At 36.4% G+C, this 22,132-nt stretch overlaps 2 pseudogenes; both read left to right on the top strand.

Moving 5' to 3' along the window:
- Window positions 1-2,550: 2,550 nt before the first annotated feature.
- On the top strand, window positions 2,551-3,770 carry LOC119537094 (annotated as a pseudogene).
- Window positions 3,771-9,376: 5,606 nt separating this feature from the next.
- LOC119537844 lies at window positions 9,377-10,324 on the top strand (annotated as a pseudogene).
- The last annotated feature ends 11,808 nt before the right edge of the window (window positions 10,325-22,132 follow it).

A 22,132-nucleotide genomic window follows, 5' to 3' on the forward strand; every position in this document is an offset into this window, starting at 1 on the left:
TGATCACAATGTGGCCATCTCCAATACTCTTTGCCACACATTGGTGCTGACAGAGAAGTTGGTGTTCATCATCATATTGGTAATCCTACTGATAACTTTGTCTTTTTCTGTGTCCTTTGTCCTATTCATCTTGCCTTATTGTGGGCACCAAGTTATCCCTCACATTTATCTTGTGAGTACACAGGCATTGCCTGCCTTTCCTGTGTTAAATCAGCGGCAACATCATCTCTAGCTTATGTGCCATCTCTAGTCTGATGTTTGACAACACAATCATTATCACTTCCTAAGGTCCAGATCCTCTGTGCTCTCTTTTGACTCCCTTGTCATGATGCTTGGCTCAAAGCACTCAGCAGCTGGGGTTATCACGTGTGTCATGTTTTCTTTCTACACACCCCTGCATTATTCTTTATTCAGACACATAGATTTACCAAAAATACTAATTTCTATGTAGTCTTTCTCCCTGTGCTCAACTCTGTAATTGATGGAGTCAGAATTAAACAGACTAGAGAAAAGATCCTAAAAATGTTTTCCAAGAAATAAAGCATGGTTCTTGTATTCATAAAGAATCTAATTTAAGAAGATAGTGGCACTGATTCTCTGTGTTCAAAATGAGAGGAGAACATTTGGAAGGCACACAGGACAAATTAAAGGAGGCATGTCTGTGCCAAATATTTGGTCTGATTAGCTTCCTCAAGCCCATGCCAAATGCATGGATAAATGTTTTATAATTTTAAATTGCTTGGAAATAATTTAGATCCCTTATGTGGAAGAAAACCACTTTGTTCTGCTTCCAAAAATCATAAGCATATCACATTCCAAGATAATAATTAGTTTAAAGCAAAGCCATTCAAATGGAAAAACTATAAAGCCCTCCACATCCTGAGTTAAAACAAAAATTGTGGGTCAACCTGACTAGCACTAGTCTCCAAAGTAATACACACTAGGATATTTCCCATATGCCTATAATCCCTATCAAAAAGAACTTCATGCCTGACTCTCTCATATGAATGCATGAAGATATAAAAGTGCTATTGTAAATATGGTAATCAAATGGGAAAGGTGTTATTTTCACCATGAACAGACTCACATAATTTGGTAATCTTGGTAAAGTTATAGTCTTTTTTTTTCTTTAAATATTTTTCATATTGTACATTTGGTGAACCAGCTCTTTAGGAATTGAATGTACTGATGAGACTTTGCAAACAAGCCAATCTTTTCTAAATGTTTTGGTGTTTGTTTGTTTGTTTGCTATCTCTGTGCCTCCTTTTCCCATCCTATACAGGAGTTTCAGTCATATGGCATGTTGAAAATCCTAATGATGTTCCAAGTTAAACATTAACCAGATTTTTTTTTCCTTCTTTTTTTAATGGAACTGTAATTCCATGTGATATCACATGGTGTTCTCTGTTCTATGTGATATCATTGCCATTACATGTAGAAAAAATTCAAGGGGAAAATATGCTTGTACAATCCTGGGGAAAAAAATCTTTGAATTCCTAAATTTTTATCACAGGTCTTCTCAGAGCTTCTAATTGTCAAATATTCCTTTGAAATTTTTAGAGGAGATTGGCTTCAGAATACTCTTCTTATGTCATAACTCCCATAATCTCATGGGATCATCCCACAGCAGCACTCATCTTCTGTAGAAGGAGCTTGTATTATAAACACAATATTTATAAATGTGTAAATAATTCTATTGTAAGAATGAACATGTTTAAATATGATGTGTTTAAAACCAAACCTATGTTTGGTTTGAACATACTTGGAAAACAGTATGTTCATCGAAATTCTGGTACAGTTTGTAATGTGTGTTTATTATCTCCTTCCTTCATCATCAACTATTAAGTTATCATTAAGGTTATAATTTTCTGTGTAGGTCATGAGCATGCAGAAGAGGTACAGGTAGGAGTCACGAGCAGTTGCATGAATGAAGGATGGGACAGCAATGTGATGACTGTGATGAAAGCTTGTTGGAAGGCCAGAGAAAATGGGTAGGAAATGGCCAGAATTCCTTAAAGACACATATAACTAATTTCTGACAGATGAAAATAGTTAGGCAGGAAGAAAAGTAAAAGTGATAGCATACATAAAAGTAGAACCCACACACAGATACATGACCAACTTATTGAACGAAGAAATGGCAAGAATTTTAAGGCTCACAGAAAGACAAATAATATATTATATGAAGAAGCAGAATAGAGTTTAATTTTAGAATTCTAACTTTATCAGCCTTTCAAATAAAGGCTTATTAGAAACTTACCAGCGGATGACAGGTGGGCCGTGGACTGAGAGGAGAGCTTTGAGGTTACTTCACACAGATCACGGCATGTAACTGCGACCTCAGAGATCCCAAACTTTGCACCAACGGGATCTGGTATCTATACATACCGGAACGCAGGGTTTCTTCTGATCTCCCAGTTTGTGTATAGGGTGAGGGTGGATGATGGGAGAGATAGCAAGATACATTTCACACAACATGCTCAAAGAAGGCCAACACATGAGAAAGCCTGATGAGCCAGACCAGATTCATGCTTGCCTGTTTTCTTCATAATGAATGTTACTATCACCTTCTTAAGGCAAGACTTTTGGTGCCAATTATCATTCATGGGAAGAGCAGGGATATATGCTTAATAATTCTGCAGAGATACAAGTCTTCCAAAATACCAGCTGAGTTCTATCCTAATAGGGAGACTGCATCACCTCCTGAACAGCTAGAATTGGATGGGTGGAAAACTACAATGAAATCTAGTGTACAAGAAGAAGTTTCAGCATCCTCAAGCAGCAAGGATGAGGATCCTCTAGCTGCCCCCAGAGAGTTAACTGAGATGTGGAGATTGCTTGGTAGAGAAGTACCAGAATACATCAGTGAACAGCTCAGAACTATTAGGGAAGGTGCTTCTAAATCATTAAACACAAAATATTTAAAATATTTATATGTTAGGGAAAAATGAAAAAAGCTAAGCAAACAAAAAAAGAAAGGAAAACAGCAACAAAAGAAGCAAAAAAGAACAAACTGCCAGAAACCACTGAGGAGGAAGAGGAACAGCAAAGCTTTCTATTTCCATGACTTTGGGATAGGCATGTGAACATTGCAGTGGCCTGCGTTGGTGCTCAGGCCATGCAGTTCTGACAGCCTATAGTTCTTGACATGGCTTATGATAATTTTATAAAACAGAGAGAACTGAAGAATACTATTTCACAACTTTTAGAAAGTGAAGGATGGAACAAAAGAAGTATTGATACTTTCCATATTTATTTCTGCAATCTTAAAATAGATGGAGCTTATTATAGAGAATTAGTTAAAGGTTATGGAGAGAAATGGACAAGTTGCTTTTAACAGCAGCAGAAACGTCTTATGCAGATTTATTTCCAAAAGACAGTTTTATCTATTTAATTCTCCCAGTGTTATGACTACTTTTAAGCGTGCCAAATTTGTATAATTGGGTCTTTTTTTGATTGGAAAATGCAGTGAGGCAGATCTCTAGCTGATGCAAAACAGAATGCCTTCCATCAGATAAATATTTACAATGGATATCTGGTATCAAAAACCTCACCTTAGACCAAATGATGCATATTTTGTTGCATCTGAAAAACAATGTGGGAGTTGAGAAGAGGCTCTTAAAATTGTTCCTAGGAGAAAACATTCTGGTTATATGGAGATTCCTCAGAATTCTCAACAGTTTGCCAAGATACTGAAGAAGTCAAAAGCTTTTAATTCATTTCCAAAAGTTTCTCTAAATGTCCACACGAAGAAAAGGTGGCTTATATGAGAAGGTCTGTAGCTTTAAAATGTAAGTGGATTGGATATACAGTTCTATTAGTGTATTTTTTGAGCAGAATTTGCTTGCTCTATTTTATGGGTAGACTTTCCAAACTATCTGTGTCTTTTCCCAATTCATTAACTATCTGCAAAGCTTTGGAAAAATATTTTATTCACTGTAAAAAGACAATCTGAGAAAATAAAAAGAGATGACAGTTTTGTTAAGCAGAATAAACTTTAAATGATCCCAGTAAAACAATTAAATTATTTTAAAATGCATACTACTGAATGTAAGATGAAAGCATGATGTATTTTTTCATATGAGTGATAGTGAAAGATGACAAAAGGGAAGAAGTATTAAGTAATGAAGAGGAAGGACCAATTTTGAGAGTGAATTAACAGATAATCACTAGAATTTAGTGGTCAAGTAGATATGGATTTTGCAATTGAGGCCAATTTCAAAGCAAGTGCTTAGATTTCTGGTTTGGTGAAGTGAGTGTATAGCAGTGCCCTTTGTGAATTGAGAATCTTGTGAGGAATAATGCATTATTAAATTTTTTTGCATTAAAATAATTTTCAACCTATAGCATTTTGTAAGAAATAGCATGAGGATCTCTCTTATGATATTTGCCCAGGTTCACAAACTGTTAATATTTTTGCCCCAATTTTGCTTTAGCATGGATGGCAAAAATAGATGATAGCTATATGTAAATAGGTAGACAAATAGACAGATGGCTAAATAATAGGATAGAAAGATTTTCTGAAAGTGTATGATTACAATGGAGACCATTTACCTCTTTTCACTTAAATATTTCAGTGTGCATTTCTGAAGGTGGAGGAGAATCTAATCCTTAAACACAGTATTATAATGAATTTCAAGAAATTAGAATTCAATTATAATCAAATTGGATTATAATCTCATCCACAGTCTATACCAAAATTTGGGAGATGTGAGGAATTTCTGTTATTGAACTATAGAATTGGTATTTAGATATTTGCTATTTGCTTGTATTAAAATCCTTTTTCTAAGGCATGAAGTTTTCCTTTGACTAAGGAAACATAAGCAAAGAATGTCAATTTTCAGGTGAGGGTTGATGTAGTCATTTTGATTGGAAGTAAAATTTTGGAAAATAAGTATAATCATGTCAAAAGCTTGACTCTGACTAGGGCAATGTGGTGTGAGTTGGTTTTGATATAGGAAATATGTGCTACCAAAGTTCACATTGATGATTCCTAGTAGATCATTGGTGATTGAAGCCCTGCCTTTCCAAAGTCAGTTTTTTCATCAGCTTGAATTGGCAGTGCTTATCTACTGGGATCAGATGTGATAAAAGTTCTTATTTCTCTTTCAGCATGGGTCTACACTTAGTTTTCCAAATATCTCAAGATACCCTTTTTTCCTGTTTGGCCTTTTTTTTTTTTTAATAAATGTGTAAATGTCATTGACTTGTTTTGTGCTGTCTAGAGAAATGGTATTCCCTTAGGAATTTTTAAAAGGAGGGCCAGTTTTTGTTCCTAGTCCCAAAGAGAAACCAGATTATAATCACTTCTTTAGATACACAGCCAAATTGGACAATAATTCTTCTTGTTCTCCCTCATTTTCCAACCCACTGCCAGGTGAACATCTAACTTCTCCAGGGATTGGAGAAACCCAATTACACAGAAGAATCCTGCAGTATAAAGCTCTCCCCTTTCTCTGCCTGAAACATCAAAAAGATTCTCACTCTATGGTTACAGCTTATGTTTTCACTGATGATCCCTGGTAAGTCACAGGGCTTGCTTTTCAGCAGTGAATGTGGGGATAAGGAGGGTGGTTTCAGAGAGAGCACGTCTCATGTGATATTATATGATCTCAGGCTGATCAACAACAGAATCTTACAGAAATGAGTCTTCAAACTCCAGAGGATTTGTCTCACTGTGTCTCATGCTTTCCAGAATGATTCTGGATCAATGAATGAAATACTGAACAATACATGTTAAAATGAGCTTGACAAATCAAAGGAAATCTAGAGAATGATATCTGAACTGATGAATTAATGGAAAGGTCATTTGGGAAAGTTCAGGAAATTTTACTTGTTTAGCCTAGGAATGATTCAGCAAGAATATTCACTGTGTCCTCAAATATCTGAGCATATTCCAAGGGAAGGAGAGGTTAAACAGCTTTGGGATAATAGGTAGCATTTTAGTCAGATTAATCCATTTATGCTTCTTTCTAAATATTTTGAATGGAGTAGTTCATTTAGTTTTCACTGCCACCATGTAATGGGTTTCTACCTTTAACAATATTTTACCAATGAGAAAATTGATGCAGTTGGAATCTATTTCATAACTGGCTCAAGAGCACTCAAAGTCAGGCAGTGGCAGATCCAGAACTGGAACAGTGTTGATTGGCTTTATATCCTGTGCAATTAACTACCAGGATCCACTGCCAATTTCTATTTATGGAACTTAGATCTAGGACCTCTGTGTAAAATTAAGGGAGAAGCAGTTTGGGGCCCAGTGCAGAGAAGACCTAGAAGACACTGGTGCTCTCCTGCAGTGTGACAGACTATCTCAGGGCAAAGGATATTTTCTATCACTGGAGGGCTTGAGGCAGAGATCAAATGATGAATTTCAGAGAGTGCAAAGAGGAAAGAGATTCCTGATATTGTATGGAGAGTGGATTAACTGAACATTAAAGTCCTTAAAACTGAAGTTATGGGAATCAAACGCTGAATCAGAATTGAAGTTATAGGTAAACCTAATGGTTCACGGCTTATGCTATACAGAAGACCTAATTTTCCAGATCATTTGCCTTTGCCCAAGAATTTTAAGTTTACAGGGGCTTTCATCCCTTTGTAAACATATACATATTTGTGCACACAACATTACTCCCCTCCTTGTCTTTTTGTCACACAGTCCTGTGCCTCTGAATCCAAGAACACTGTGGTCCCCTGTCTCTCAATCTCTCCAACACCTAGTCAATGAGCACAGATTTTGCTTTGTTGGTATTACTCCCATATTTCCAGTTTACTTCATAATATTTCATCTTGTCTATAGTAAACAAGGTTTCCCTTCCCGTGATAGACATCCAAACTTTCAGGTAGCTCTGTCCAGGCTGAATATTTTTAAGGCCAAGTCTATCATTCTCCCTACAACTTTAAATTATTTGACTTTATAAAGAAATTCATAGTTGATATTCTGCTTTTTTCATTAGCCTCAACTGCTATCATTTTTACTTATGAACCAATTTATGTATTAAAAATATTTATATATTCTCAATATCACCATATGCTTCATGCTTCTGTGATTTTGTACACGCTCTTTTGTCTACTCAAGTTGCCTTTCTCCATCTCAGTCTCACATCTAGCAAATGAATATAAAATTAGCTAAAGTATTTAAAGTTCATAAAAGAGTGAATGACACTAAATTTATAAATAATAAATCAAAGATACTACTTTTATAAACTTATTGTGGTAACATAAATACACAATTTTCTATTTTAACTACTTTGAACTATACAATTCACTGGTATCAAGGATACTGACATTATCTTCTATCATCACCAACATCATTTATCAAAAATTTTTCATGATCTCAAACAGAAACTCTGATATTCCTTTTTGAATTACCAGCACTGACCACAATATATATATGTCGCATAAATATAAATCAAATAAATATATATTTGTTACTGAATGTGATTATGAGGAAGATCTGGCTTTGTATATTGTGTCTTCACTAAAAGGAAGAGTTCTTGAACAAGAATCTCAGAAAAGAAGATCTTACACAGATTTGTATGTTTTTGAGAAAAGGAAGCAATAAATTATCCTGCAATTGACCTGAGGTGGTTGATGGGTGTGCTGGTTTGAGTGTATTATGTCCCCCAAATGCCTTTATCTTTGTGGTCTTGTGGGGCAGAGATTTGCTTGGAATGTGCCCCACCCAGCTGTGGGTGATGATCTTGATGAGCTGTTCCCATGGAGGTGTGGCCCCACCCTTTCGGGGTGGGCCTTGGTCAGTGGAGCTATATAAATGAGCTGACTCAGAGAGAGGGAACTCAGTGAGTGCAGCTGTGAGTGATGTTTGGAGGAGTAGCAAGCTTGCTGGAGAGGAACGTCCTGGGAGAAAGCCATTTTGAGGCCAGAGCTTTGGAGTGGATGCCGGCTGCCTTCCTAGCTAGCAGAGGTTTTCCGGACGCCATTGGCCGTCCTCCAGTGAAGTTACCCGATTGCTGATGTGTTACCTTGGACGTTTTGCGGCCTTAAGACTGTAACTGTGTAGCGAAATAAACCCCTGTTTTATAAAAGCCTATCCATCTCTGGTGTTTCGCATTCTGCAGCATTAGCAAACTAGAACAATAGGTATCATTTATCCCTGAAAGAATCAAAGTTTATGGGGATAAAATCCCTTGCAGGATGATGGGGAGGGGAGGTTGTAGGTTTATTATACATTCCCAATCTAATATTTTAAACACTTCTTACTGAATTTATCCTTTTAATTCTCTGCTTTTATGCTTTCATACAAAATGGTCTTTCAATTTCTAAATGAATAGAAATGTAATTTGGAAATTTTTTTTCACATTCTTACAGATCTTCTAGACATGTTACAATGTCATGTGGTAGAGAGATCTGTGAATGGCAGAAATAGGAAAGATGATCAAAGTAGTTACATGGAAAAACATGTGCAGAAAAAACAGCTCACTACTAGAAATAATTTTACTTTGAGTAGACAGAAGATGCATGTAGCAGTAAGTTATGAAAAATTATGTTTCAGAGGAAGTTCCATATTATTTCAAAAGTTTCAGAAGAAATGACTATTTCAACCTTAAAGAGGGAAAACTTGTTGATGGGGAAACAGAGGAACAGAGGGCATAGTTTGGCATCCAATAATTAAATACAAGAGATGTGCACATAATTGGTTATGACACATGAGAAAAAGCTCTGATAGAACTGAAGAAAAGATCTGTAGATACCAAAACAATTTATTTTCTCAGAGAATACATTAAGATGCAAGATTTGTGACCGAGTTTTTGGAACACATGGAAAAATTAGTTTGAAAGCACATGTGAGAAAATCTTCAAGAGAGAATCCAAATTACAGTGAGACTAACCCAAGATAGCTGGCTCGACAGATTAATACTCTAATAATACTTGCCTTCTGACTTCAATCCAAATGAGTGGTCTTCCACTACTGTGGATATTTTATGCCCACTTTAGGTGTAGTCTGGTTCTTGAGAAATCTTTAATTTGCATTACATGATTATTTTTCCAATAAAAATAGTCAGGTGAAAATAGCACAAGTGATTATGAAAGAACATGAAATAAAGATAATCTGTTTAATTGGGTTGTCATGGGCCAAAATGTCCATGCCATCCATTTAATTTTGTTCACTGAAAATGCCTAAGTTATATAGAATCATGGTACCCAATGGGTGGTCTCTCAGAAATTCATGAGAAAGGAGGAAAAAATTGAAGAGGAGTAGTTAGAATAGAAAATGCAAGATGATATCCTCATAATGTAACTAGAGTATATACTGGTAAACTAAATTAATGTGTTATTTTTAATTCATCAAGTCTTCACAGGGAATAGAAAATGACATACCAGTTCCACTACTTGATCGTGCTGACCAAATCACCATGCTGACTTTCAATGACTCAGTCTTCATGCCCTCTGTACTAACACTCATTGGGATTCCTGGCCTGGAGTCTATGCAGTGTTGGATTGGGATTCCATTTTGTGCCATATACCTCATTGCTGTGACTGGGAATTCCCTAATCTTAGCTGTAATCAAATATGAGAACAGCCTCCACAATCCCATGTACATTTTTTTGACCATGTTGGGGGCCACAGACATTGCACTCAGCACATGTATTCTTCCCAAAATGTTAGGCATCTTCTGGTTTCATTTGCCAGAGATTTATTTTGAAGTCTGCCTCCTGCAAATGTGGCTGATTCACTCATTCCAGGCAATTGAATCAGGTGTCCTGCTAGCCATGGCCCTGGACCGCTATGTGGCCATCTGTCACCCCCTGAGACATGCCACCGTCTTCTCTCAACAACTGGCTTACATTGGAGTTGGGGTGACACTCAGGGCTGCCATTCTTGCAGCACCATGCCTGGTGCTTATCAAATGCCGCCTTAAATTCTACTGAACGACAGTCATCTCCCACTCTTATTGTGAGCACATGGCCATTGTGAAGCTGGCTGCTGAAGACATCCGGGTCAACAAGGTATATGGTCTATTTGCTGCCTTCACCATCCTAGGGTTTGACATAATCTTTATCACCTTGTCCTATGTTCAAATTTTTATCACTGTCTTTCAACTGCCCCAGAAGGAGGCATGATTCAAGGCCTTCAATACATGCATTGCCCACATTTGTGTCTTCCTACAGTTCTATCTCCTTGCCTTCTTCTCTTTCTTCACACACAGGTTTGGTTCTCACATACCACTCTATGTTCACATCCTCTGGTCATACCTTTACCTGTTAGTCCCACCTTTTCTCAACCCAATTGTCTCTGGGATAAAGACCTAACAAATTCGTGATGAAATCCTGAGACTATTTTTCTCCAAGGAAATATCTTGATCACTGGTGGCTCCATTTGGAAGGATTTTACATTGATTCTAAATATTTTGAAATGCTATATTTTCCTCAAATGTGACTATTTGGAAAATAGTCTTCATAGTAAATCTCAAGTGTTCATAATTTGAGAATCAAATGCGTAATATCTTTGTTTTTCTACCAAGATAAAGACTTAAACTCTCTTATCCTGAGATTTAAAATTAAGATTTTCTTCTATTTTTTGTCTGTCCCTTTAAAGCTAGTTTTTTTGTTTTTGTTTTTTTTTCCTGGCATTACCTACATTTACATAGAGAAGAAAAGTGCGGAAAACAGTACTCCATTCCATGTAACTTCATGGGAACATGTCACATGTCATTACTCTCAACTCTCACCCTTCCCATAGCTCTCATTCTTACCATGTCCCACTTTGTAGTATCTGTTTTTTAATCTATATTTTGAAAAACTTGGAATCTTTTGTCTGCTATTTTATCCAGTTTCTCTGAAATACTCATTGATATAAAAATGATGTAAAATCAGGACTACCAATATCAGTCATACAAAAATTAAGCAGTTCAACCCACCAGCTATTAACATTGGAGAATTTGCATAAGAAATCCATCAAAATAAGGATTGCAGGAAAAAATAGGTCATATTCACAAATGTAGTAACTAGGAAAACAAACAAACATGAAGGTGATTGGTACTTGAGTAGTAAAATCCCTTCTAGAATCACTCTAAAACCCCAAAATTGGAGTTTTCAGGTACAGAATTTAACTGATGGATACATTTCTCTGCATTTAGAAATTATCTGCTATACACATCTTGAATATATGACTGTATCTTATTTACCTTTGTATGAGCATTATGTTGGACAATAGCTGAAACTTCTTAGAATCTCAGTAAAAAGGATATTGACAGATGGACAAATTAAAACATTTCTTGGTGCTGATCAGTGTATTCAATACCAACAAATAAAGAGGACCTAAGGCAATATGCAGCCTCACTGTGTAGAAAATCTCCATATTAGGGAGTTCTATTCCAATCTTATTAAACTGAGCGGAGATGAAGGCTTAGAAGAATCACTATATATACGTGAAATAAAGTGTGAGCCAAACACAAAAATGGCATTATGAGAAACTGACTCTTAGAGCAGGGACTTCACATCTTCATTTTTTGCTGTTTCGTTGCCTGCATATCTTCTGCCCCTCCCAGGATGCTGCATCAGTAGAGATTAAATTTAAATATTCTCCAAACAATCTTCAAATAAAAAGAAACAATAAAATAAATTTTAAAAACAAAGTAGACCATGAAATACATCTGGGCCTTTAATTTTGGAAACATGCCTAGTCAGAGACAGCAATAACCTAACAAAATATTCTACTGCAAAAAAGGAAGGAACCATATCATTCAGCAGGCTACATACAGGATAAACTTTTCAAATAAAGCAGAAATCAATTTGAGTCTAATATGCTTGGTTTTTAGTAAAAATTCATGTTAGCATGAACTATGTTAGCTGGTGGGCAAACATATAAAATCTATTGATCAAGATAAAAAAACAACTAATAACTGAAATATCTCATTTTAATTCTTCATTAGAGCACTAAATATTTCAGTAAATTGTGGCAACAGTACAAAATTTGAATAATTGATGAGGACTTCATTCCTCAGAAAAAAGAAAAATGACAAATATATGAATTTTTTGTGGGAGATAAATAATGAAGATAATAAGTACATGCTATTCTTTAATAAGAAACCAAAACAAATGGAATATGAGGATAAATGCAGGTTAATCATGAGTGAACTGAAGGCCATGTTGGAAGGTTTAAGTGATAAAAATGCACCAAAGCACACAAAGAAAAACACTTATTTGTACAAATCAAATGGAAAAGGAACAGTCAACTTCAATATATTAATCAAAATAGAAATGTAATATATATTCTTGGGATACATGATTTCATTTATCCTCTGGAGTAAGGTGGGGTGGGGGAGGCAAACAACCAAGTCCTTAAAATGTACAGCATGAAATGTAGTTTTTGTTTTTTGTTTTTTTTTTTGTTTTTTTTGTTTTTTTTTTAATTCAGTTTTATTGAAATACATTCACACATCATACAATCATCCATGATATGCAATCCACTGTCCACAGTATGATAACATAGTTATGCGTTCATCACCACAATCTATCTCTGAACATTTTCCTTACATCAGAAAGAACCAGAACAAGAATAAAAAATAAAAGTGAAAAAAAAAACACCCAAATCATCCCCCCATCCCACCCCATTTGTCCTTTAGTTTTTATCCCCATTCCTCCACTCATCCATACACTAGATAAAGGGGGTGTGATCCACAAGGTCTTCAAAATCACACTGTCACCCCTTGTAATCTACATTATTATATAATTGTCTTCAGGAGTCCAGGCTGCTGGGTTGGAGCTTGGTAGTGTCAGGTATTTACTTCTAGCTATTCCAATACATTAAAGCCTAAGAGGTGTTATCTATATAGTGCATAAGAATGTTCACCAGAGTGACCTCTCGACTCCATTTGGAATCTCTCAGCCACTGAAACCATTTTGTCTCATTTTGCATCCCCCTTTTGGTCAAGAAGATACTCTCAGTCCCACGATGCCGGGTCTACATTCATCCCCGGGAGTCATACTCTGCGTTGCCAGGGAGATTTACACCCCTGGGAGTTGGGTCCCACGTAGGGGGGAGGGCAGCGAGTTCACCTGTCGAGATGGCTCAGTTAGAGAGAGAGAGGGCCACATCTGAGCAACAAAGAGGTACTCAGGGGGAGACTCTTAGGCACCATTACATACAACTTTAGACTCTCCTTTGTGGTAATGTGCTTCATAAGGGCAAGGTCCCATGCTCAAGGGCTCAGCACATCAAACCACCAGTCCCAATGTTTGTGACAACATACGCTAGGGGATCAGCATCTCAAAGTTTAGAGATAGGCCTTACAATTCAGGGATAGAGTTAACTGCTGTAAGAGCTTACAATCTAGGTACTATTACAATTATTGTGTCCACGTTAGGCTATGTTCTAAGATTCAATTCTGAGTTTACACATTGTAGTTAGTCCATATTGGTGAGGCATCATTGCTCTCACCATGTTTTCTCCAACACTTTTACTCCTATATATATATTTTCCTACAATTTTATAGACTTATATTCACATACCATACATTTATCCACAGTGTACAATCAGTTGTTCATGGTATCATCATAAAGTTGTACATTTATCACTACAATCAGCATTTGAACATACTGATTACTATAAGAAAATTTTTTTTTTTTTTTTTTTTTTTTAGCAATAAGAAAAAATGTTAAAAAGAAAAATAACATGTCGTACAATACAATATATTACTAAGGACAGCAAATAACACCACTACCAAGAATAACATATTACTCCCCTATATCCCTTTCTCATATACTTTTAGCAATGGCATATTGCCTTTGTTACATTTAATGGAGGTATATTACAATGTTACTGTTGACCATAGACTCCAGTTTGCTTTGATTATGTTTTTTCCTGAATACCATCCCTTTTTCAAATTTCTACATGGTTGACATTCATTTGCTTTCCCACATGCAAAAACATTTTTATATTTGTATATTTAGTAACAGTCATTGGCCACTCCAGTTTTTGCCACGTTATACAGACCCAGTCTTTATCATCTATCGTTACCTGTGGTGTCATACATTCTCCTATCCCACCTCTTTCAGCTTTACTCACAGACATCTTTGTTCAGTGTACTTACAATACTGTGCTACCATCACACAGCATTATGCTATCTATTTCTGGATCTATGCGATCAATCCTAAACATTCTGTAGTCCTTCAGCATCAAATGGCTGATCTCTGCCCTCTTTCTATCTCCTGGTTGCCTGTTTGTCAGCTTTTAACTCCCAAAGTTTGTTCATTAATATCTGTTCATATTAGTGAGACCATACAGAATCTGTCCTTTTGTTTCTGGCTAACTTCACTCAACATAATGTCCTCAAGGTTCAGCCACATTATTACATGATCCATGCATGTCTTTGTTCTGTCTTACAGCTGCATAATATTCCATCATGTGTATATACCACAGTTTGTTTATCCACTCGTCCTTTGATGGACATTTGGGCTGTTTCCATCTCTTGGCAATTGTGAATAATGCTGCAATAAACATTGGTTTACAAATATCTTTCTGTGTCTTAAGTTTCAGTTCCTCTGAGTATATACCCAGCAATGGAATAGCTGGGTCATATGGCAAATCTATATTTAGCTTCCTGAGGAACCTCCATACTGTCTTCCAGAGTGGTTTCAGCATTCTACATTCCCACCAACAATGAATAAGTGTGCCTCTTTCTCCACATCCTCTCCAGCACTTGTCATTTTCTGTTTTTTGGATAATGGCCATTCTGGTAGGTGTGAGATGATATCTCATTGTGGTTTTGATTTGCATTTCCTTAATAGCCAGTGAAGTTGAGCATTTTTTCATATGCTTTTGAGCCATTTGTATTTCCTCTTCAGAAAAATGTCTGTTCATGTCTTTTGCCCATTTTTTAATTGGATTGTTTGTCTTTCTGTTATTGAGATGCAGGATTGCTTTATATATTCGGGATATTAAACCCTTATCTGATATGTGGTTTCCAAATATCATCTCCCATTGTGTAGGTTGCCTTTTGACTTTTCTGACAAAGTTCTTTGATGTACAAAAGTGTTTAATTTTGAGGAGATCCCATTTGTCTATTTGTTCTTTGGTTGCTCGTGCCTTGGGTGTGAGGTCTAAGAAACCACCTCCTTTCACAAGATCTCTAAGGTACTGCCCTACATTTTCTTCTAAGAGTTTTATGGTCTTGGTGCTAATGTTTAGGTCTTTGATCCACTTTGAGTTAATTTTGGTATAAGGTGTGAGATGGACATCCTCTTTCATTCTTTTGGAAATGGATATCCAGTTCTCCAAACACCATTTATTGAACAGGCTGCTCTTTCCCAGTTGCTTTGGCTTCACTGCCTTATCAAAGATCAGTTGTCCATAGATGTGAGGGTCTACTTCTGAACACTCAATTCGATTCCATTGATCAGTATATCTGTCCTTATGCCAGTACCATGCTGTTTTGAGCACTGTAGCTTTGTAATATGCTTCAAAGTCAGGTAGTGTGAGACCTCCGACTTCATTCCTCTTTCTCAAGACATTTTTGGCTATTCGGGGCACCTTACCCTTCCAAATAAATTTAGTTATTGGTTTTTCTATTTCTGTAAAGTAAGTTGTTGGGATTTGAATTGGTATTGCATTGAATCTGTAAATCAGTTTAGGTAAAATTGCCATCTTAACTATATTTAGTCTTCCAATCCATGAACATGGTATGTTCTTCCATTTTTTCAGGTCTTGTTCAATTTCTTTTAGCAGTTTCTTATAGTTTTCAATGTAAAGGTCTTTTGTGTCCTTGGTTAAGTTTATTCCTAAATACTTGATTCTTTTGGTTGCTATTGTAAATGGGATTTTTTTCTTGATTTCCTCCTCTTGTTGCACATTACTTGTGTATAGGAACACTACAGATTTTTGCATGTTGATCTTGTAGCCTGCTACTTTGCTGTATTCATTAACTAGTTGTAGTAGCTTTGCTGTAGATTTTTCCGGATTTCCTACATATAGAATCATGTCATCTGCAAATAGTGAAAGTTTTACTTCTTCCTCTCCAATTTGGATGCCTTTTATTTCTTTTTCTTGCCTAATTGCTCTAGCTAGAACTTCCAGCACAATGTTGAATAGCAATGGTGATAGTGGGCATCCCTGTCTTGTTCCTGTTCTTAGAGGAAAAGCTTTCAGTCTCTCCCCATTGAGTGTGATGTTAGCTGTGGGTTTTTCATATATTGCCTTTATCATGTTGAAAAAGTTCCCTTCTATTCCTATCCTTTGAAGTGTTTTCATCAGGAAAGGATGTTGAATTTTGTCAAATGCCTTTTCTGCATCAATCGAGATGATCATGTGGTTCTTCTGCTTTGATTTATTGATGTGGTGTATTACATTAATTGATTTTCTTGTGTTGAACCAGCCTTGCATACCTGGAATAAATCCCACCTGGTCGTGGTGTATAATTCTTTTAATGTGCTGCTGGATTCGACTTGCGAGTATTTTGTTGAGGATTTTTGCATCTATATTCATTAAAGAAATTGGTCTATAATTTTCTTTTTTTGTAGTATCTTTGCCTGGTTTTGGTATTAGGGTGATGTTGGCTTCATAGAAAGAGTTAGGTAGCTTTCCCTCTTCTTCAATTTTTTTGAAGAGATTGAGCAGGATTGGTACTAATTCGTTCTTGAATGCTTGGTAGAATTCACATGTGAAACCATCTGGTCCTGGGCTTTTCCTTTTTGGGAGCTTTTTGATGACTGACTCAATCTCTTTACTTGTGATTGGTTTGTTGAGGTCATCTATTTCTTCTTCAGTTAATGTCGGTTGTTTATGCTTTTCTAGGAAGTTGTCCATTTCATCTAAGTTGTCTAGTTTATTAGCATATAGTTGCTCATAGTATCTTCTCATTATCTCCTTAATTTCTGCAGGGTCGGTAGTTATATTTCCTTTACCATTTCTGATTGCATTTATTTGCATCTGCTCTCTCTTTTTTTTTGTTAGCCTAGCCAGTGGTCCGTCGATTTTATTGATTTTCTCAAAGAACCAACTTCTGGTTTTGTTGATTCTCTCTATTGTTTTCCTGTTCTCAATTGCATTTATTTCTGCTCTAATCTTTGTTATTTCTTCCCTTCTGCTTGCTTTGGGGTTAGTTTGCTGTTCTTTCTCTAATTCCTCCAGGTGAGCAGTTAACTCTTCAATTTTTGCTCTCTCTTCTCTTTTAATATAGGCATTTAGGGCAATAAATTTCCCTCTCAGCACTGCCTTTGCTGCATCCCATAAGTTTTGATAAGTTGTGTTTTCATTGTCATTTGCCTCGAGGTATTTACTAATTTCTCTTGTAATTTCTTCCTTTACCCACTGGTTTTCTAAGAGGGTGTTGTTTAGCCTCCATATGTTTGTGAATTTTATGACCTTCTGCCTTTTATTTATTTCCAACTTCATTCCATTGTGGTCTGAGAAAGTGTTTTGTATAATATCAATATTTTTAAATTTGTTGAGACTTGCTTTGTGACCCAACATGTGGTCTATCCTAGAGAATGTTCCATGAGCACTTGAGAAAAAAGTGAATCCTGCTGTTGTTGGATGTAGTGTTCTATAAATGTCTGTCAAGTCTAGTTCATTTATCATACAATTCAACATCTCTGTTTCTTTAGTGATCCTCTGTCTAGATGTTCTATCCATTGATGAGAGTGGTGTATTGAAGTCTCCAACTATTATTGTAGAGGTATCTATTTCTCCTTTCAGTGATTGCAGTGTTTGCCTCATGAATTTTGGGGCATTCTGGTTTGGTGCATAAATATTTATGACTGTTATGTTTTCTTGATGAATTGACCCTTTTATTAATATATAGTGTCCTTCTTTGTCTCTTTTAATTGTTTCACTTTTGAAGTCTAACTTGTCTGATATTAATATATCTACTCCCGCTTTTTTCTGGTTGTTGTTTGCATGAAATATCTTTTTCCAACCTTTCACTTTCAGTCTATGTTTGTCCTTGTGTCTAAAGTGAGTTTCTTGTAGACAGCATATAGATGGGTCCTGTTTTTTAATCCATTCTGCCAGTCTGTGTCTTTTTATTGGGGAGTTTAATCCATTTACATTTAGTGTTATTACTGTAAGGGCAGTACTTTCTACTACCATTTTGTTTTTTGGAATTTATATGTCATATCTTATTTTTTCCTCTCCTTTTACCTTTCCTGATAATCTTCATTTCTGCACTCTTCTCCAACTCTCTCTCTCCTGTCTTTTCCTATCAGCCTGTAGCACTCTCTTTAGTATTTCTTGTAGTGCTGGTCTCTTATTCACAAACTTTCTCAGTGTCTGTTTGTCTGAAAATGTTTTAATCTCTCCCTCATTTTTGAAGGAAAGTTTTGCTGGATATAGAATTCTTGGTTGGCAGTTTTTCTCTTTCAGTATCTTAAATATATCATGCCACTGTCTTCTTGCCTCCATGGTTTCTGCAGAGAAATCTGTACATAGTCTTATTGACTTTCCCTTGTATGTGATGGATTGCTTTTCTCTTGCTGCTTTCAGAATCCTCTCTTTGTCTTTGACATTGGACAATCTGACCAGTAAGTGTCTTGGAGTAGGTCTATTGGGATCTATTCTATTTGGGGTACGTTGTACTTCTTGAATCTCTAATTTTCTGTCTTTTATAAGAGTTGGGAAATTTTCAATGAATATATCTTCTATTACTCTTTCTGCCCCTTTTCCCTTCTCTTCTCCTTCTGGGATACCCATAACACGTATATTTGTGCGTTTCATGTTGTCACTCAGCTCCCTAAGACCCTCCTCATATTTTTCCATTTTTTTCACCAGCTGTTCTTTTGTGTGTATGAATTCGAATGACCTGTCTTCCAGTTCACTGATCCTTTCTTCTGCCTGTTCAAATCTACTGTTGTGTCCCTCCATTGTGTTTTTCATCTCCTCCATTGTGGCCTTCATTCCCATGAGTTCTGCCATTTGTTTTTTTAAGTTTATGAATTCTTCTTTATGGTCAGCCAGTGTCTTCTTTATATCCTTCAGCTCTTTTGCTATATCTTCCTTCATTTCATCAAATTTATTTAGCATTAGTTGCCTCCACTCCTGTGTCTCAGCTGAGCTATTAGTTTGTTCCTTTGGCTGGTCCATGTTTTCGTGTTTCCTGGTATGGCTTGTTATCTTAAGTTGTCTAGGCATCTGATTCTCTTGATTAGTTTATTTTGGAGCTTGTTTTCTGTCTTTTACCTAGTGGTTTTCTTGTTGGTTGGCTTTGTTCTCTGGCCTCTGTTATTCAGTTCAACTTATTCTAGACCTCTAACTTAGGTTCTATTTAGTTGATCAGAATTTTTCCCCTCTTGTTTTTTCTGTTTCTTGCTCTGCCTCTATGTAACCTTTTTGTGAGTGGGTCTCCTTGGATATGGTCGACCCTAGTCAGATTTTCCCAGTCTAGTGAGGCCCAGGTCTCATTGGGAGGGTATGGAGTTTTCCTGAGAATGAGACCCTCCTATGAGGCCTTTAGAATTAGTGCTTTTCCTCTCCTGTCCAGCAGGTGGCGCTGGCCAGCCCGCAGCTCCCCCACCAGTGTAAGGAGGTGTGGAGACTTTAGTTCTCCTGGTGACTCTGAGCCTGTCAGGGGCGTGGCTGACTGAAGCTGGAATCTGAATTCCAGCCCCTGGGGTCTGAATTCCCAGAAGGAGGACTGCCATTTGAGCTGGGCCTCCCTCCACTTTCCCAATCCTCAGAACTCCAGTTGTCTCTCAGGGGCACTATTCCCTTCTCCTCTCTCCTCTTTGGGGCCTCTCAAGGTAGATTCCTTGGTCAGCCTGAGTTACCAATTAAAGATGGAGCTGGAGGCCTTCAGTAGTGAATACGGAATTCAAAGACACTGTGGGTACTCTTGTCTCCCCTCAAGCCCAGCCTAGTCCCTCAACCTGGGCTTTCCAATAGAAAATAACCACATATATTACTTTTAGATTAAAAAAAAAGTAGAAAAGAAATCAAGAAAAAGAAAAAAGGGGAAAAAAAAGAGTCTCTTTTAAACGTCTTTCCCCAGCCTGGAAGTTTTGTCAGTGTCAGAATAGAGCATTTAAAGATAGGCTTTGGGCTATTGTCTGATAATTACTCTCCAACTGCTTCAGTTCCACCCCTGCCAGGGGCTATTGAAATGCAAAGAGATAAGGGATCAGTGAGAAGCCAGAAGGGACAAAATGTAAGGGGAAAAAAAATGGCTTTTTTGGAGTCTGGGAATGGGTGCCCGCTTTTACGTGCCCCCACCTCCCGGAGCCCAGCCCCTCTTCAGCACCCCAGCTCCCAAAGTTAGTCAATTAATTTGTTAATTAATTCTGCAGTTGAGGCTGGGTTGAGTCTCCCTTCTTGCCCTCAGCAGATTGCTGTTTTTTAGTTCTTTTTTCCCCCCCTTTCAGGAAGCCGGCAGCAAGACAGTCTGTGAGGTCTGGGTGGGGAGGGGCGCCAGACCCCTGGTCCGGGGAACTTACAATGTTCACTGCGATCTCAGCTTTTCCTCCAATTCCAAACTTGAGTCCAATGTGTGACTGGTTACTGGAGACCCTGAAAACGCTGTTTCATATAGTTCTTGGGTAACTGCCAGCTGCTCTAGGGGAGAGACGAAATTCTGCTCCTCACCACTCTGCCATCTTGCCCCGCCTCCGAAATGTAGTTTTTAAATGAAGAACATAGGGTATAAAAGGACTGTGGGTTGGCAGTAAAGCCATTTAATCTTATAATTAATCAGACTAATAACAGTGTATAATAGTTTAGCAACTATATTCTGCATCCAAAATACAATATTAGGCATATGTAAATTAATGGAGATAAAGTTTAGTAGAAAATATAAGCAAGGTAATATCCTTTCCTCACATGAGTAAGTAGTTACCATGTAACCTTTGTTTTAAATAATTAGAAAAAATAAATAAAATGGCCACTATCACAGCTGTATTTTCCTTGTTTTTTTTATAAACTTACTCATGTACAGAAAAATGAAAATAAATTATTATAAAGCCAACATCAATCCACCATCTAGGTGAATAAATAAATCATTGCTAGCTCCTCACAAAACCTGCTTTGTATCTTGTTTTATAACAGTCTCTCACTCCCTCTAAAGGTAATCTCTAAACCGGCATCTAGTACAGTTCTTTAATTGCTTTTCTATACACTTTTACAACTTAAGCATGCATCCCTAGAAAATATACTTTTGTTTCACTTTTCAAAAAATGTTTTATAAATGTAATCAAGAAATATGTAATATATAGTTTTGTGTGTCTGTCATCTTGTGCATTTTATTCAGGTTAGATACCACTAGTATACCTATTTTTATGGCTGAGTACTATGCCATAGTATAAATACACTACAATACATTTATTTATCCATCCTATGTCTATGAACATTACGAAGGCTCAATTATGGAGAATATATTTATGAACATTCTTGTATAGTGTATATGTATTTTGATGAAACTAAGAAGGCTTATTTGTTACACCTAAGAAACAAATTGCTAATTCATAGGGTTCTAACCACTTCCAACATATGTACTTAATTTAAAATATTTCTGAAATGGTTGCAACAAATAAATTCACCAACAGATAAAATAATTTACATTCCTGAGATCTTTACTAACCCTTGATGCTGTTGTATATAATTTTACCCACTTGGTACATATATCATTATATCTGTTGGCGATTTTAATTGGTAATTCCTGAAAAGTAATGAGATTGATTCAAATTTTCATAAATTTACTGCCTATTTGGATATTGTTCTCTACAAATTAAATACACCTTGTCCATTTTTTCTGGGTATGTATTATGTTTATTAATATGTAAGAACTATTTATATATTTCATACTATACATATTGAAAAAATTCTGTTCTGTAGTGTATCTTCTTACACTCAATGTGTTTCAAAGAATAGGTATTCTTAATTTTATTGCAACCCAAATTATTACTTGTGCTGTCCATGCTTATTTAAAATTTTTTGACTATTATGTCTTTATGAACATATTCAGCTTTTTATTGTTTTTATTTATATTTAGATGTAAAATACAACTGGAGTTCATTCTTATTTACAGATGAAGTAGAGGCTATTGCATTTTTCACAACCTTATTGTGAGGTTTAATGTGTTCAGTCTGATGAATTTTGACATAAGCAGATATCCATGAAGTAGTCATCACAATGAAGATAATGAACATTTCCACCACTCCCTAAATTTCCTCATGTGTGTTTGTAAT

This window comes from Choloepus didactylus, chromosome 6 (assembly GCF_015220235.1).
Source record: "Choloepus didactylus isolate mChoDid1 chromosome 6, mChoDid1.pri, whole genome shotgun sequence".
NCBI lineage: Eukaryota > Metazoa > Chordata > Mammalia > Pilosa > Megalonychidae > Choloepus > Choloepus didactylus.